Consider the following 17,893-nt stretch of genomic DNA (forward strand, 5'->3'; position numbering starts at 1 on the left):
TATCATCGTTATTTTCCTCTTTCCTTACGGTTTTATTAAACTGTCTTTATCTCAACCCATGAAGTTTTTTCCTTTCCCCTTCTTTTCTCCCTCTTCTCCCTCCGTTGCTTGGGGGGGCCAAGGGGGAGCGAGTGAGTGGCTGCGTGGTCCTGGTTGCTGGCTGGGGTTTAAACCATGACAGAAAGATATGGGGGAAAGTGCTGGCCTCCTTTCCCCCCTCATGGGCACACCTTCCTGCCACTTGAGAAAAGCCTTCCGAGCATCCTCATCCCTCGAACCTGCTCGTGCTCCAGGGAAGCTGCGGGGACGCGAGCCGGGGCAGCGCTGAGACAGCAGATGCTGGAAATGCAACAGCAGCCCTTGGGCTGTCGGGGGAAGCCTCCAACCAAACAGAAAGGGTTTTGTGGCAGTGACACACAAGGTCCTCCACAAAACAGGGACAATGGCAGCTGAACTTCTGTGCATAGCCCTGGGTTTTCCCCTCCTGGGACCCCAGGGACCGTGGCAGGGTGCAGGGGCTCTGGGGCTGGAAATGCTCAGCGGGTCAAAGCAGTGGCTACTGTCTACGCGGTGACACGCTGCCTGCCCCAGCCCCCCAGTTAAACCCCTGCTCGTTCCCAACTGGGGCGGTCGGAAAAATCCTGGCAAGGCTCCCTGATGGGAAAAGGACCCACCCCTCAGCTGGTGCTGTGTCTGGGGGGTATAAATCAGCCAAAAAGACGGCGTTTCTGTTTCAGGGAGAAGTTAACTTTCCAGCGAATGCGCCGAGCTGACAAGCAGTGAAGCCTTGGCTGTTTACCCCAGAGCCCAGGCGTCATGGTCTGCATGGCTGGAAGTCCCAGTGGGTCTCTATTCACTTTGATTTTACACCAGGGTTAACTAGACCCCGGTAATTATCCCCTTTTAACAAGGCAGTGTTTACACCTATGGGAAAGGGTCAGCTCCTGACTTGCTCACTGCGGCTGGAAGGAGAGTATTGCTCTTGGCAGCTGGAGAGATGAAGTGACCGTAGAGGGGAAAGAAAAGGTGGGAAGAAAGGAAGAAATGGAAATAGGGAAGGTGATCTTAAAGCTCAGATGAAAAATATCCCCCGTGATCCTTGACTCCACTGCTTGCTCCCTCCCCATCGCTTCTTGCACCCACGATGCAGCCTCGGAGCGCTCACAGAAATAGTTGGAAGCTGGGATAGGTTGATGGATTTCTCAGCTTCTGGGCTATTAAATGTCTGGACCAGCTAATTTTAGAGCAAACAAGCAAAGGCCAAATGACAAATTGTTTGAGAGGCCCTTCAGCAAGAGGATGGAGTTTTATGACCACCAAGGGCACTGTTGCTGCCATTAAATCTGTGGACATGGGGGAAAAATAAGATCTGATTTATTTGGTGATGGTGGAAAATATTACCCAAGCTATAATTTATTGATCGTTGCATCCTCCCGGTTTTCAAGGCCTCTTTCTTGTGCATATGGAACATATACATATTTTTCCTTGCATATGAGGCCGAACACATCATTGCTCCTGCACTTGAGGAATTCCGGCATGCTCTGCTGGCCGTGGCACAGGAACCAGCAATGCCAGCAGCCCCTGTGGGGCAGGACTGGGGAACAGCCTTCTGCGGTGAGGGACAGGTCACCTCGGTGCTGGAGCTGCTCTTCGGCAGAGGGGACAGCGAGAAGCCGTGTGCGTATGGGGAATAACTCAACTCTGACAGGAGCTGCTGGTCCTGTGGGGCTCATCTGGGTCCAATGTCTCCAGATGCAGAATCACAGAATCGCAGAACGGTCGGGGTTGGAAGGGACTCTGGAGATCATCTGGTCCAACCCCCTGCCCGAGCAGGTTCATTCAGAGCAGGCTGCACAGGAACGCGTCCAGGCGGGTTTGGAATGTCTCCAGAGACGGAGACTCCACCACCTCTCTGGGCAGCCTGTGCCAGGGCTCTGCCACCCTCAAAGTAAAGAAGTTCCTCCTCATGTTTAGATGGAACTTCCTATGCTCAAGTTTGCATCCGTTATCTCTTGTCCTGTCGCTGGGCACCACTGAAAAGAGCCTGGCCCCGTCCTCCTGACACCCACTCTTTGAATATTTATAAGCATTGGGAGCCCAAAGACTGTCCACCACGTAGATGGTTGGCTCTACATCAGCATGGGGAGCCATCTGTCCACCTCCTCCTTCCTGCTGGATGCTGATCACCAGGTCATTGCCATAGTCTCCTTCCTCTCCCATCCTGCTCCCCTCATCCCTGTGCCTGCCCTCCCTCCTGGTCCCCAAGGCATCATGGAGCCGCATGGAGCAATACTGTCCCTGGGGAAGGACAAACTGGCTCAAACCCCCTTGCACACCCACGGTGAGGAGAAAGAAGACCTTGAGGAGGTTTTGTATTTGCAAAGGAGAGCAGGGACACGCTGCTGCCCCCCCCCAGCACTGCCATGGCCACCTCGTAGCCCTGAGCCGTTGCCTCGCAGCAGCCCCAGTGCTGTTTGCAGCATCATTTCCCAATGGCTCCCAGCCACAGGCCGTGCATGATTCCCATTTCCCAAAGAAAATGAGGGCTCGGTGCCTCCTGGAGCAGGGGGTCCCGGAACCCAGCTGCCTCCGTTACCTGTCTCAGGGAGCGGGATTGCTTCCCGCTGCAAGCCTGGGTCCTGGGAGAAAAATTCAGCATGGCAAACGAAAGGAAGGCAGCCTCGGGCCCCCGGGAGCCTCGCTGGAGCTGGAGGCTCTCTAAGCCAGTCCATCTGGTGAGGAAAGAGCCGGGCTCTGCAGGGATAGCCGGAAATAACAGTAATTTATGCAGTTATGTTTCCAGATATTTTTTTTCCCTAACCATCAAATAATACCACAAGAAAAAAAAAAAGAAAAAAAAAAAAGAGAAAGGAAATAGAAAAAGCAATATAGGGACCAGAGTTTTTAATCCTCTTTGCGTTCCCAGAGAAATCCAGGGCCTCTTTCCACCCTTTAACCCACTCCTGCTCTCCGTTAGAGCCTCCTCCAGCCGACCCGTCGAGAGGAGCCCAGCCGCTCTGCAAACAGCCTGGGACACCTTTCGCCCCTGCAAAGCTACTGAACGCACAGCCTGATCCCTGCAGCTTTCTGGAGGTGACCTCGGTGGCCTTTCTGTGGCAGGTGGCGTTTGCAGGGCATCGCCCCCACTCCAGCCCCGCAGCCCAGCGAAAGCAGGAGCCGGCACCGGGCGATCCCCGCGAGCCCGGGGCTGCTCCTGGAGATCTTGGCCTCCCACCCTGCCAGGATGATGCTCGCTCCCAGTCAGACGCTGCACTTCCCCGGAGTGTCTCCAGGACCGGCTGGCTAGCAGTTATCACTGATGGGCTGTTGATCCGACGGTAGCTGCAGCTCTACAGCGCTGGGGAATTCCGAAAAAAACAATTTATAGAGCGAGGCAAAGCCTCCCAGCCTCTGCGCTGGAGCTGCTCTTCTCTGAGCCCTGCACAGCCTGCGAATAGCCCAGTCCCTCTCGGAGCATAGGACGTGTTTGGGCTCGGAGCAGATCCCTGCTCTCCCTGCAGCCTCCCATCACCCAGGGCGCTGGACCGAGGGATGCAGTCCAAGGGCCAGGCACGATGGCATGGATGTGCTCCGAGCTCCTGGGCCAGCATCCCGCTTTGAAGGAGAGCTCAGGAGGAAAGGAGCCAGGAGGACAGCGAGGCGGAGAGCCCGGGGAGCACAAAGCCCCTGTGGTCTGCAACGCGGCTGCCGCTCACTTTTTTTTCCTTGATTTGGGGAGCAAAGGCTGGAGGCAAGGGTGAGGTCGCCCAGACCACCCACAGCCCTTGGTGGTGACAGGGCCAAGGGGGACCTGCCATCCCCTTCACACCAGAGCCACAGCCAGGCCGGGGGGATGCAAAGCTGATGAGCACGAGCTGTGGCACCGATGCCTGCAGCAGTGCCCGGCTGCTGGGCCAGTGCTCCCAATAGCCCAAGGATGGGCGAGGGCCAGCACTGCCCAGACAGCAGGGCAAAATCCAGCTGCATGACAATACCCTGCACAGCCTATTTTTCCTCTAGCATCTGGAAACGAGGTGAATAAAACATTTTTTGGGGTGGATTGAGGGTTCTCATCACACTTCTCCAGCTGGGAAATCAGGGAGAAGATTGGTAGCTGCATCCTCCCGCTTGTCAGGTAGGAAATGAACGGTGCCCAGAGAGCTGCTGGGCTCCTCCCTGCACCACAGATGGACCAGGGTATGGGTCCCCATGCCCAAATCCCTTCTGAGGAGACCCCTGAGGGAATTTGACTGAATCAACATCCCCATGAATGCCTCTTCCTAAGGTACCTTTCTTGCTGGGGGAAGAGGATGTGGTACCCGACCAGGCTGTCCCCGATCAGCGGGGAGAGGGGGCCCTGGGAACGACGATTTCCTGCCTCAGCCCTGAATTAAAACAGCAAATATTTTCTCCTTTTTTTTTTTTTTGGAACAAAGTGGGAAGAGGGTTGTGCTGCTTCCAGGAGAGAGCAGCGCCTTTCGGCGTGCTCACGCATCAGTTGGACTCGATGCCCAAAGCGTGGCGCGGGGTTCCTCGCATCGCCCAGACCCTCTGGATGGGGGGGTCCCGGGGGACAGAGTGGGCTTGGGGTGAGCCAGCCCCTGTCAGTACAGACCCCCCTTAGATGGGAGCAGGCGGAGGACACGCAGCCCTCACACTGTGCAAACAGAAGAGGATCTCTCTTGGCACTGGAGCTGTTTTCCCTTCCCAGAGTAAAATGCCCAAGTACTTGCTATATTTAGACGCCGGGGTTTTTCAGGAAACAGAAGGAAGCTTGTACGAAACTCTGTGTTCACCTCCGGAGATGGGTCCCAGCCTCCCGACCAGCGGTGGCCCCGAAGCCCATCGCTGTGCCGGTGCCAACCCCACGTGTCCTCCCTGCATCCCAGCCCTCACTGGGGGACCCTGAAACACCCTTGGCCCATGGCAGGCTCTGTGGGCCCCCGCCAGCCCCCCTTTCATGTGGGGAAAGGCTTAGAAAAGCTGGCAGAGGGCCAGCGCCGCAATGGGAAAGAGCAGCGGTGCCTGACACCGGCTGCCACCGAGCCCTGGGAGCGAGGGCTGCTGGCGCTGGACGACAGAGGGCACTGATGGTGGAAAAGCCATCCCATAATAAGAGCTTCTCCAGCTTCCCTGATGTTTTTTTCCTTGACAAGAAAAAGAAAAAGGTTGCCTTTTTTCACTAATTCATCGTTAAAGGCTCCTCACGGTGCCCAGGCTGGAGTCCCCGTCCCTGCCACCCGCCCGTGGCTGTGGGGCAGCCCTCCCTCCAGCGCTCCCCTTTTCCAACTGGACGGCTTCCCAGCAAGGAGCAGCAGGAGAAATCTTGGCTTCTGGTGGGGAAACGCAGCCAGCGCCGGGGAAGGGCGGGGAGGGAAAGCGCTGCATTTCCAATGCTGGAGCACAACCATCCTCGCAAGCATCCCCGTAATTGCAGCCACATGCTGGCTCTCGCAGCCCTCGCCTCGCTCGAGCCCCAGATCCCCTTCTCCACTCCTGGGGCTGCTGTACAGCTCCCCCCGCCCCCTCCCCAGCCCAGACATGCCTTTCATCTGCTTCTTTAGGCCAAGAGAGAGCTGCACCCGTTCTGCATCATGGACCTGTAAACCCAGCGGGGAATTTCCAACACACCCTGAAGCTGCAGAGAAAAAATAATGGACCCCGGACTATACTGGTCCCCAGGCCCTTCTCTCTCTTTCTTTCCTTCCTCTCACTCCTCCAGCATGAATATTTATCCCCTGGCCTGGGCTGCCTTCGCGCCGGCCGTTTTCCTGCAGGAATTCCTCCTTCTCCCGCCGCCGAGTGCAGCCCGGGGCCGGGGCGAGGGGGAGGCAGCCCTTTTCATTTCCAATCCCCCCATCCTCGATGGAGAGTAAACATTGTTCCTCTCACAAAGACGGGTATTGTGGCAGGACCGGGTGGGGGGGAAGGCGAGCGGGAGGAGGCGCCGAGGCCCGGGGTGGGGGGGGAGATGAAGTGGGAGCGGGAGGGAGGGAGGGCACGAGAGAGCCCCCTGAGAAGAGGGCGAACGGGATGTGAATATAAATTCTGTAAATATTTTCTTTAAGGTGCTGCGTGTAATCCCAGGAAATAGATCCAGTTTCACGGGAGAGCGGACGGAGCGGGACTGACTTTGCCATGGGTTTCGCCGCATTGATTAAAACCTTGATGGAGAGGTGGGGGGAGCATCCTGGGCAGCTGGGGAGCGCACCAGAACCTCCCCCCGCCACCTTCCTGCCTCCCCCAGGTCCAGACACCGGCCAGCCGGCGCTTTGTCACCCACTGTCCCCACTTGCACTCCGCAGGCCCTTCTCCTCCTGGATAAGGCATGGCCAGGCTGATAAAGCAAAGAGAAATATGGGCTGAGTCCTGCAGCAAAGGGTTTACTGCCCATCAGTCACATTGTCCCAAGCAGGGACAAGATTCTGATTTGAGGTGGGGCCATGTGGCACCCAAGGGAGGGTGCGGGGACACCTCAGCCTGGCCATCACTTGATAAAAGTGAAGCACAAGGCTTGAGATTTGTCTAAATGGGACATCCCTGGTGACAAACGCAGGCACTGCTCGTAAAGCCAGTGGCAGCAGCGGCCGTGGGACAGCCCCACCGGCCCCTCTCCTGCTCAGGAGCTGCTGTGTCCATCCTTTGTGCACCCCCGGACCAGGTCAGGGAGAAGAGAGGAGGTGGGATGCCCTGGGCTGGCACTGGTGGCCATCAGCAGGGAGGGCAGCTGCCCCCCGGCTCGATGGGGCAGGGGCTTTCCCAGCCCTCCCGCAGAGCAGCCCGGAGCGGATGAGCCGTTACTCTGTTCCGGTCGGACGAGCCGTTGTGTCTCCTTCAGAAAAGGATTACCAAAACATCCAATTACGCTTTCCCTTCTGCCCGTCTCGCCTCCTTTTGATGCTTTTTGGCATTGTATGAAACAACTGCGTCCAGAAGCCAGGATTTCCACGGACACTTGCTTTAATGGCGATTCTTCACTTGCCGAGCTCCATCCCGGGAGCCCCGTTTACCCTCCTGCAAGCACAGCTGCTCTCCCCACCCCACAGCCCGCTTGCCTTTGGCCATCGAGTGAAGCTGGACACAAGACGGGGTCCTGGAACGGCTGGGGACCATGGCTTCATCCATCACTCGTGCGGGAGCTCAGCCCGCATCCCCGATTCATACCCATGGGGCAGGGGACATCCCGCTGCCTTTGATACCCATGGCCATCCCGCAGCATGCCCCGATGAAGGGCAGAGGCCACCATGCCCCCACCTGCTCCCCAAGCCACATGCAAGCACAGAAATTCCTAATTCCAAGCCACGTCTAGGAATTCAACAGTTAATATCTATAATTATTATTTTTTTAGCCCTCCTTTCTAACAGGGGGTCCCTGCCACCACCAGCTGGTCCCCCTGCGATCCAAGGGGAAAGGATGTCACCGCCACGGTTCCCTTTCACCCGGGGCACCATGAAATGTGCCATTGGCTGGTCGGGTAGATGGGGAGGTCAGAAGTATAACCGCATTGCAAAAGAGATTAGAGCCGTTGAGGGAGGTCCCGGGGAAGAGGAGGGGGAACTGCGCAGGCTGACCCGGAGGTGTGCCTCACCCTTTCACTGCCAGCAGGATCACTGCACGCCGGCTTCATTCCTCCTTCCCCACGTCCCCATCGCTGGTTAATATCAGAGAGGGGACGTGGGGCTCCACAGACCTTTGATCTGCCCCCGGCACAGCTGTTCCCAGACCTTTACGTAAGGGACGAGAAATGTGATGGAAATAACCGACAGAGCGAACAGAGGCAAGTGTGAAAGGCTATAAATAAATATGACACAATAACCGTGGACATCGCTAAATAAGTTTTAAATTGAATAGAGGGTATAAATAGAGTCGAAAGCAAAGATGGCACTGGCAGGTGACATGAATTTGAGGTTGGGAACGACTGGTGTGATGGAGGTGCAGACATAGCAAAGCCCCACACATCTTCTAATTGCCCCGCTCCATCCCTGCTGTCTGTCAGCCGTGGAAGTGGGGATTTCGCCTGTTCCTCCTGGGGGAGAAGAGCGACAGCCGATATTTGGGAGTGAGTCCTTCCAAGGGTGAGAGTGCCCACAAAAGGGGAGCTGGGTGCAGTGGGATGGGGAAAAGCCCATGGGACCCAGAGGCTCCTCCATCCTTCCAGCTCCCAAGTGCTCTCCCACCCTTACCTCCCCTTGGCCCCGCCAGATCCGGAGGGGCATGAAGAAGGTCGAGCCCCTGTGGTGGCTCATGCCCCTCTCGCCACCCTCCAGAGCCCACCTGGGCAGCTGGCAGCCTCACACGTGGCCTCCAAGCAGCCATAAATTGGGGTTCAAATTTCACTTTCAATGTTGGAAATCTTTTCTCCTTTTTCCTTTCTCTTCTTTCCCCCACAGATGTGTTAACCCCAGTTCTGGCAGATCTTGGCACTTCACGGTGCTGTTCACCACCCTGTTTTGCAGCAAGAGCGGGGCACACATCGATTCCCTTGCTGGCTGACGCAGAATCCCTGTGAGCTCCTTAAGGCACCGACCCCTCACATTACAGGTACCCAAATGCTCCGGACACCTCAATCCCGAACCCACACAAGTGTGGAAGTGCTGCCTCTGGTATAAGCCCTGCAGCTGCCATGTAACTGGGGCAACATTCCATGTCCTTGGCCCCAAAGCACCCGCCAAGGAGCAGAGCCCAGGAACCCGCCCCTCCTGGCATCCCAAATCCCTGCTGCAGCATCACCTTGGCCGACTTTGCTATTCTGGGCACAGCAATCCAGCAACACCCCAGAGATGCTCGGCAAATGTTGAACACTGGGATCAGCCATGGGAGATCCCAGCAGGGATGCTGCTTTCCGAGCCACGCCATGGTGGGGGCTCACACCCCCAACCGCCCTCTGTGCCAGCACGGGATGCTGCCAGCGCCACGATACTCAGCAGGGGCAGAGATCTCTTCCAATTTTTATCCACAGCGCATTCTCCCAGCTCGGATTCACAGCACTCCCAGCAGGGTGGAAAACCTCCCCAACCTCTCCTCTCCTATTTTCCACCTTCCTCACCATGGGTCCAAACCCAAACTACCTGCGACAGTCTCCCTCCCAGTTAATATTTGGGCAAACACCCCCTTGGTAGGAGAGCATCCAGCTGGGTTCAGCTCAATGCAGAGGGCTGGAGCCGGCGGGGGGGAGGCAGGGGGGAGGGTGTGTGGGAAGGGGCGAGGGGCTGCAGATCAGGGCTGATACGGGCTGGCATTTTGGCAGAATTTTCTAGGACAGTTTGTACAGTGTCCTCCCTATACAATGGTTATGTCTAGCCGCCGCGCTGCAGCTCTCATTTCCATGAGCAAGGAATTCAACCGAAAAGTAAACAGGAAAAAACGTTACATCTCACAGTTTATAAATATATACGGCATTATTTAGGCAGTCAGGCCAATTTGCACAGATGCCGCATATATGCTGTGACAGATCTCTGTGTTGTTTTGGAGCCACCCCTTGTGAATGGGAAACAGGGCTGGTTTCTCGCCATGTCTGCATGAAATATCGGTATCCTCCTGCAAGCTGGCTGCCAGCAGCGAGTGCTGCGGCTCTTGGGAACAGCGCTATGAGCTGATGCGAGCTATTTGCACGTAGTGCTGAGAGAGACTCGAGCCCCCACGTTTCCAGCTTGGGCTGCACGAGGCCTTTGGAAGAGGCAGGGGAGCTTTTTCCTAGGGATCGCATAGGGATTTCAGCCTGGGATCTGGTGGGGTGACGGGACAAACTGTGCTTTGGCAGGGTGGTGGGGCAGGACCTGCCCTGGCACACACACCTCCATGAGGGCTAGATGGTATTTTGGAGCCCCGTTTTCCAACGCCCAACAGGCTGAAGCTGCTGGTTCCCATGGCGTGTGGGCAGAGAGGGGTGCAGGCAGGGCAGAACGGCCTCCGACTCTATGCAGGGCACCAAAAAATTGCTGCCTGTGGGCACGAGGGACTCAAGCCCCCATCCCATCAACCTCCTCTTGCAGCAAGCATCCCAAGGCACCCCAAGCCCCGGAGCCACAATTCAGATCGAAATGATGGGACTGGGCTTTTCCCACCAACATCCCTTCCTCCCCCTCTCACACCCGGCCTGAGCCTGGAGGTTTATTCAACCTGACAGCCGAGTGACTTGATCGTTCGAAGCAATGTCTTAATTACAGGACATCCTCCATGGCATTTTCTGGCTAGGGCCGGTAAAAGAAACTTCTCTTCTCCGGCTCCCTCTGCCCCCCCAGCTCCGCCGAGCCATGCCGAGCTATGAGAGCTGCTCAGACAGTGGGGATATTGTTTTGGCCATTGCCTGAATGGTCCGGCCTCCTCAGCTGTAAAATTACCTAGAGGATAACTAAACAAACCCCAGACAAACACTTCTTTAAAGGCACTGCTTACTTTGCAGCAGCCATTTCCCCCTGCCCGCCACATGTGCTCAGGCTGGGTTTTCTTTTCCTCCCTCTCAAGGGCAACACAGTTGCGATGCTCTTGCAAAGCCTTGCATGGGGAAGGGGAGGGGGGAACAGTGAAACACGGCGGGAGACACAGGGGATGCCATGGGCTCTTCTGGACCAGGCTCTGCTCGGCCCCAGCCCAGGGATGGAGTCTCGCGATGCAGAGGCATCAGGAGGAAGCAGGGAGGCAGAGACTGGTCCATGTTGGAGCTGGAAGTGGGACAGCGTTTCAAAGGGTTCAGCCCTGATCCATTTTCCAGGGGGGGACTGGGGTTTTCTCCAAAACGGTGCTGCTGGCCCACAGGGAAACTTGTCCCACCAGCCTGGTCCAAAGTCCACTGAAGCCAGTGGAAAATTTATCCTAGACTCCAGCATCGTGCACAACCCAAGATGCTGCTGAGTTCCTGGGGACAAAAATCAATGTTAAGGGCTGATAAAGCCCCTCTGGACGGGGCTGGATGAGCGCGAAGGTCAGGACAGGTCCCCTCCGGGAGGTTTTGCTGCTTCCAACTATCCCTCATAAATAGGAGAAATGTTCTGGCCAAATCCTCGTTCAGAGTCAATCTAAGCATTTCCTGACTCGGTGTTGATTTCACAGATTAAAGCCGGTCAAAAACAACCTGGTCGAAATCCAGCCAGCATTAATTTTGGGGAAAAAAAAAGAAAAAAAGACCTTGAGGAATTTCATTCGAGTTTGTTCTGAGGGGAGGGGCTGCGCTTTCCCCACCCAGGAGCTTGTTTGCTCTTGAAATACGTGCAATAAACACATGAACGCCGAGCCCCAGCTACAAGCAAAGAGGCTGCCTTCGGCTGCAAAGGCATTAATTTGTGTAAAAATATGCGATATTAGTCAATCTGGGGTTATGCCTTTAATTTCAGGTCTGCCAGTGAGCCGCTAACCTAAAGTTTTACAACTGCACCCAAGTTTCCATGTTCACATGAGGGCTGCAGTAACAGCCTGGGGTTTGGCACAGGGAAGCAAGACAGGAGTTTAGAATGAAAAATCCCATTGATCCCAAAATAAAGGGCAGGAGGATGTTAAATAAATCCCTGCGGCCGGTCAGAGGGAGGTTTTCCTTTCTGGTCTTCTCAACCCGTTCGGATAGAGCGAGCCCTCGCAAAGACAGGGGTGGAAACCCACAACGCAGCACTGCAGCGTGTGCTCTGAAAGTATGTGCAGCCCAACCGAGGCAGATCCCAAATTTTGGCAGATTCCTAAGATCAGGAAATTCCTTGAGAGTTCGGGAAATTCTCCAAGACTGAACCCAAGCTATTTCACTTGCAGAAGATATCAAGTTCTCCTCCTCCTCTTTTTCTTTTTTTCCCCCCCCTCCTTTTGGTGATGGGTCAGTGGGACCTTGGCGAGCACACGTCGCTGTACAGTGAGAAAGAGGATTAGCAAAACACTGCAGAAGGCCAAACGCAGATGCAGGGCCCGCAGGAACAGCTGCTTGCAAAGGGAAGCCGGCAAAGCCAAATATCAGCCACGAGGTCCCAGCTCCAAGCAGGTCTGGAAGGAGCCCAAGCTGGTATCAGTTACACTTTCTTCCCCGCTCCTTTGCCTGTGCATAAATAACTGCCCGTTATTTATGGCCGTTCCCCATCGCACGCCCTACACGCGTGCCTGGGGGGTCACCTCAGAGGACGGGGCAGCAAAGGGGCATGAAGTGCCCCTCTTCGGGCCCAAAAATAACTTCCCTTCATCCCCCTGCCTCAAACAGCATGGGTAATGGCAGGGTTTCAGCCCAGCTGTTGCCACATTGATCTCTCTAGAAGTCACCCGGTGCTCGGGGACACGCAGGAGCCGCGCTGGCCATGGCTTGGAGCAAGCAGCCTCAAGGTGTGGGAAACCTCCTTTCTGCCCCAGAACCCCATCTGTAGGCAAAATGGACATGGCGAGGCCAAAATAGGCACAAACCAGAGAACTGGGTGCGTAGGATAACTTGTCCCAGGTAGGCTTGTAGGGCTGCCCTCCACCACCCATCCCAGAGACACATATTTTTCCCTGAGTCCTCATCCAGGCAGGCTGTTGGAGCAGCCAGTAAGGCTCTATGTGGCTCCTGCCCCCAAAATGCAGGAGACGGTGGAGACAGAGGACAACTCTCAGACTGCCTCCACGCAGAGCCCTGCAGCAGCCTCCACACTTGGCCGTTGCCTACTCAGGTCCACCATGTGCAGGGAAACCTGTCTCCAAAGCCATCTCCCAGGTCCATCTCTCTTTCTGGAGTCACCCCAGCAGATCCAACTCCCTGCCTGGGTTATTATCCTTCACCTCACCTGCAGGAACCAGGCACCCAGGGGCAGCCAGCCCTCCCAAGCATCCCAGCACCTCAATGCCAGGCAATCTCTGTGCTTTGCAGGAGTGTCGGAGGTTACAATTAGCTCAACTGTGCCTTGTTGTTGGGTGACTTAAGAAAAAAAAAAAAAATCAGCAAAGAGGTCCATTTGTACTAATGTCCTCCAATATTCCCCAGGTCCCAAAGGAAAAGTACTTTCTTTCCGCTCTTGTGGTGTTTTTCTTCCACTGCGCGCAGCAATGAGGTCACTGAGCAGAGGTTTTGTGGCTAAATCCCTGGGTTGCTGCCATCATGCTGTTCCCAGGAAAGGCCGAAGTTGGCCCAGCTGAACATGCAGACAAGGAAGAACACGGATCTTCCCAAAAGCCAGAGGAACAGCTCTGCAAAGGACCTGGCCAAGCAAGAAACCCAAGAGTTTCTTGCACCTGCAGAAAAGCCTTCATTTAGGAGAGGTGGGAAGGACCATCTGAAGCACAAGTGCTGAACTATTGCAACAGTGTGGAAATGAGCGAATTATTTTGGTAGCACATGAGGTCAGCTTCTGCAGAAGACAACCTCTCTGCAGCATTGGGGCGTGCACCAGCTGGGATGCGACACTGAGCTGCTTTAGAAGCCCCAAGCACACCTGGCTGCAGGTCAGGCCAGCAGGTAGCCCTGAAACCGTGCAATTCCCCCAAAGCCAGGGCTCCTCAGGCACTGCCAACAACAGGGTCTGTAGGATAACATGTCAGTGTTGGGGGATGATCTGCCACCAAACCCCTCTCCTGGAACCATGGGATGAGCAGCTGAGGCACCTGATCCCATACCTGACCCTGCTTCGAGCAGGTTGGACCAGGGACCCCCCCCACCCCGTGGTCTCAGCAAGGCTGAACAAGCCCATGATCTACTGCCAGAGCTCTCTCCAGCCAAGCCAGGAAGCACACGTACCTCTCTGCAAGCATTTGTGCTGGAAGGACTCTCCTGCAAAAGCTTCCCAGCTGCACCAGTACCTTCTTTCCCAGTGCACAACTCAAACCCTGCTCCCGCCCTGTGCCTGACCCAGCCTCAAGCCCCCACCCTGAAGGCATTTTCCTCCCCTACCACCTTCCCTGGGCTTCAGAGATATCCTTGCAGGAGCTGACAAACTTCTTTTTTTGTAATAAAGAACCCCCTGCTCCCCCCAGATCTGTACCTGCCTGCGGAGGAGCTTCTTCTCTTGTAGCCCAGCTGCAGAAACACACAGCCCCTGCCTGCTCCTCCCCCAGCCTTTTACAGCATCCCCAGGCTCCTGCTCAGCTGAGCCCGGGCTGACGGGGACCAGCTGAGACCTGGGCTGCTCCCCCCTGGGGGCTATAGGGCCAGCCCCGGCCCCAGCACAAAGCCTAGGTCCAGCCAGGTCCCCAGTGTCCCGCCATCAACATGCTGGCGTTTACTGGGAGGGTGTCACCTCCTCTCTTCATCGCTCTTCATCTTCTCCACCCTGCATCCGTGTGCTGCTGAATCCAGCTGGGACAGCCCCTGGAGACCGCTCCTGCTCCATCTCCACGGCTGTTGCCGTTAATTCTCTCATCCCCGGAGTCATGGCACGGCTGGGAAAGGTTTTGTTAAAGCACATCACCCCTGTCCCACACAAAGGACCTCCTGCCTGCCTCTTGCCCTTCCTAAATCTCCCCTGCCAGCCTTCTTGTGCATTTTCCTGAAGGAAGGATGCTAACGGATATATAAATAAAGCAACCTGTGTATTCTTCTCCCCGCTCAGAGCTTGTGTAACCTGCGGTTGACCCCTCCTCATCCTCCCCAAACCACAGCCCCAGTATGTGCTGCCTGCCGCCGCCGCCGCTGCTCTGGCATTTTTATGAATGGCCTTGAGCCCAGGGAAGAGATGTGAGCACGGATTTGGAACAGCTCCATCCCTTCTACCGCACGCGCTAATCTTGACAAATGATCAGCGTGTGGCTTTCGAAACCAGAGATAAGGCTGTCTGACCACTTCAAGTCACTACACTTTCCCACGAAGAAAGGGAGTTTGTTCTCAGCCCCCGGCCGCAGCTTCCTCCGGAGCCTGGGCAAACCCAGGTGCCCCCAGCCCCATGGCTTGGGGGACACACACACTGCAGTCCCACCCCTTGGGAGCGGGGCCAGGGTCTCATTCAGAACAAAACCTCGGCAACCTCCAAACAAGGCAGATGTTGTGACTTTGCCTGGGTTTCTGATGCCACCGGCCGGACCAGGGATGCCTCCTGCCTACTAACCTGCATCTCCTTCCCATTGAGGCCAACGGGAGAAGTGGTCCATGCCCAGCATGGAGCTGGGATGTGGCAGAAGCGTGTGCTGTGAGCCAGCAAGAGCTTCCAGTGCTGGAGCTGAGCCATGACTACGCAGGGCTTCCTTGAGCTCAGTTTTAGCGGGGAACTGGAGCATCTGGAGAAATCCCGGCCCTGCTGTTGTCACTGCTCTCCTTGGACTGGCATCCCACTGGCATTTGGACTATGGCATTTGGGACGTGCATCTTGCTTGACAGTTTGGGCAGCTTAGTGTCCCCGTTCCTCCACAGGGAAGGGGAAGCAGCCGTGGGATATCTGCGGTGTCTTCCCAGGGATTCTGAAACAGCAGAGCGAGCGCTGGGTGGATCCTGTTGGACCTGCACCTGCGAAAGCCGGGCTTTCCAGAAGGCTCCCTCTCTCACAGACACAGACCCGCTGCCAAGGGAAAAGGCCTCTGCGAGTGCCAATTCGAGGAATGCCTTTGATCCACTGGGAATCATGAGGGAGAAACTCTGCCTCTAAATTGAGCTGCTCTCTTGCCTTGCCACTTTGGGAAATGAATTTGTACTCGGAAAAAAACCCAGGCTGGGAGAGATCTTGGGAAGACATCCAATCCATTTCCCTACCCCAAATTGGTCCTGACAGATATTTTTTTTTTTACCTAACCTTTCCTTTAAAATCTCCAGATGGCTCAATACAGTCTTCTCCAGGGCTATATTCATTTTACTACCAGATATTTTTTTTTATTATTAATACCCAATTTAAATTTCCCTTGCTGGAATCTGCTCCTCTCCCATGGCAACACAGAGGGCAACTCAACCGCCCTCTTACCACTGCGCCCAGTGCATCCCACCCTGCCCAGCGTGGCCAGTGCCCTTCCAGCAGCGGTACCTATTTAAAGCTGAGGATTAGGGTGGACAAGGCTGGTCCTGGCCAAGAGCAAGCAGAGCTGAAGAGGCCCTGGACTGTCCTATCACTTTTCCTATTGCTGCGCCGGCCCGCGGGAGGGTTTGGGGGTGCAAGAGCGCACACCCCCTGCGCCCTGTGCAGGCACCGAGCATCGTGCCCAGGTGGGAATGGGAGGTCAGAGGCTGCTGGCTTGTTGACCCATGAAAGGAAGCAACTATTCAGCTGATGAGGCCACGCAGGTGTTAATTAAAAAGCATGTGAAGCAGAACGGGTCACTGTTTGGTGTCATCCGCTCGTGAAATTAGCCTCACGGTGGGTCACCCGGCCCTCCCTGGGAGATGGAGCCGGGGAAGAGCTGCCTGTAGTACCTCTGCTCCTACTCTCATCTCCTCCAGCTGAGCTCCTGGTTCTGGGTCCCTCCTGGGTCCTGCACAATGTCCCTGTTTTTTGACCAAATCTCTGCTGTAGAGAAAAACTTCTACCTATTCATTCCTGGGCTGGCTTGCAGCATAGCTGTGCAGGGGTGAGAAGTGTAACCCAAATAATTAACTCCTGGCAGTCCAGGTGGAGAAACAAGCACTCTAGTCACATGCTGAGCTGTTGCAGGAGGTGCTCACACCGGGACGCTGATGGATACAGCCTCACAGGTCGGGCAACCCTGTGGCAGTCCCTTGGTAGGGTCTCGGGTTTGGCCAGCATCCAGATTTGATCATCACCAGCAGCTCTCATCTGATCCCCTTCACTCTCCAGCCAAGGCCAGGAGGGAAAGCAGGGCTTTCCTCTAGGAGGCACCAGGGGCTGGTGCTCCCTCACCCAAAGGTTACCAGCGAGCAGGTCTGCAGAGCCTTTCAGCAGCAGTTCTGGGTGGCAAAGCCCTTCCATTCTGCTGGAGACCTTGGTGCTCAGCGTGTGCTTCACAGCTCTGTGAGATGGGGCTTGTCATCTTCTCTGTTAACCCCTGGGACATGCCCATGTCAGGAGGATGGCCTGGTAGGAAGGAGTCTCCTGTTTCTTCTCCCAAAGAGCACTTCTCCAACGCCAGGATGACGTGCCAGGTCCCACATGGGCACCCTCCTGTGCCTGGTCGGGGCTCGCGGTGTGGTGGGGACCAGCAGCAGCGTGGCTGAGCCTCAGAGAGTCAAACCCGAGCTGCTCCCTGAGAAGTGCAACTTAACGAATCCCAGTTTCTCGCCGCTCCGTGTCTCATGGTTGGATTATCTCACGGCTAATAAGGCACATGAGGGTTTTTCCCATGGTTTGGGGCACTCATAATGGCTCTCCCCTGTGCGGATTCTTTGATGTCTTATAATAGAGTTGATGATGAATCCATTTCCTCGGTAAGGACCAAAGTTTGGCACTCTCTTGTCTGCCCAGATGCCTTTTTTCATAAAACAATTAGACAATAGAACAACAAAACGGGATTTGGTCTCTCTGAGGATGCTGCCTCGCTATGGAATCTGGCAGAAAGCGACCTGGAGCTTCAGAAGTGGGGTTGGACGGCAGGGACGGGTGGACGGATGCACACATGCACCCACACAAGTGCAATGGCTCCCACCGCCTTCCCTTTCACAGCCAGGCTGGCGAGGAGAGAGCACTCTTGACTCTGCCCTGTCGTGCCCATTGATCGCAGCACGGGCCTGAAGGCCAGGACCAAGGGCTTTTTCTGAAACTGTGCAACACCAGATGTTTTTTTCCCGAGGCCTCAGACACACACGTGCAGCACGCTGTTATTAAAACTGGCTCATACTCCCTGCGCACAGGGGAAAAAAAAATTAAGGCTGTGCGCAAGGTTAGTTCTCGACTTTGGCATCCAGCATTAAACCATGCAGGCTCGGTCGACTTTTGTTTGTTTTTATAGAGTTGCTCGTAGACCATCCCTCCTGCAGCATCCCAGCAGAGTGGAACAATCCGATGCACCAGCTGGAGGAGAAGTGCTTCATGAGCTGCCAAATATACCATGTAAAAACCATAACGCAGCCACCTCTGGGGTGCAG

This window comes from Chroicocephalus ridibundus, chromosome 12 (assembly GCF_963924245.1).
Source record: "Chroicocephalus ridibundus chromosome 12, bChrRid1.1, whole genome shotgun sequence".
Taxonomy (NCBI): Eukaryota; Metazoa; Chordata; class Aves; order Charadriiformes; family Laridae; genus Chroicocephalus; species Chroicocephalus ridibundus.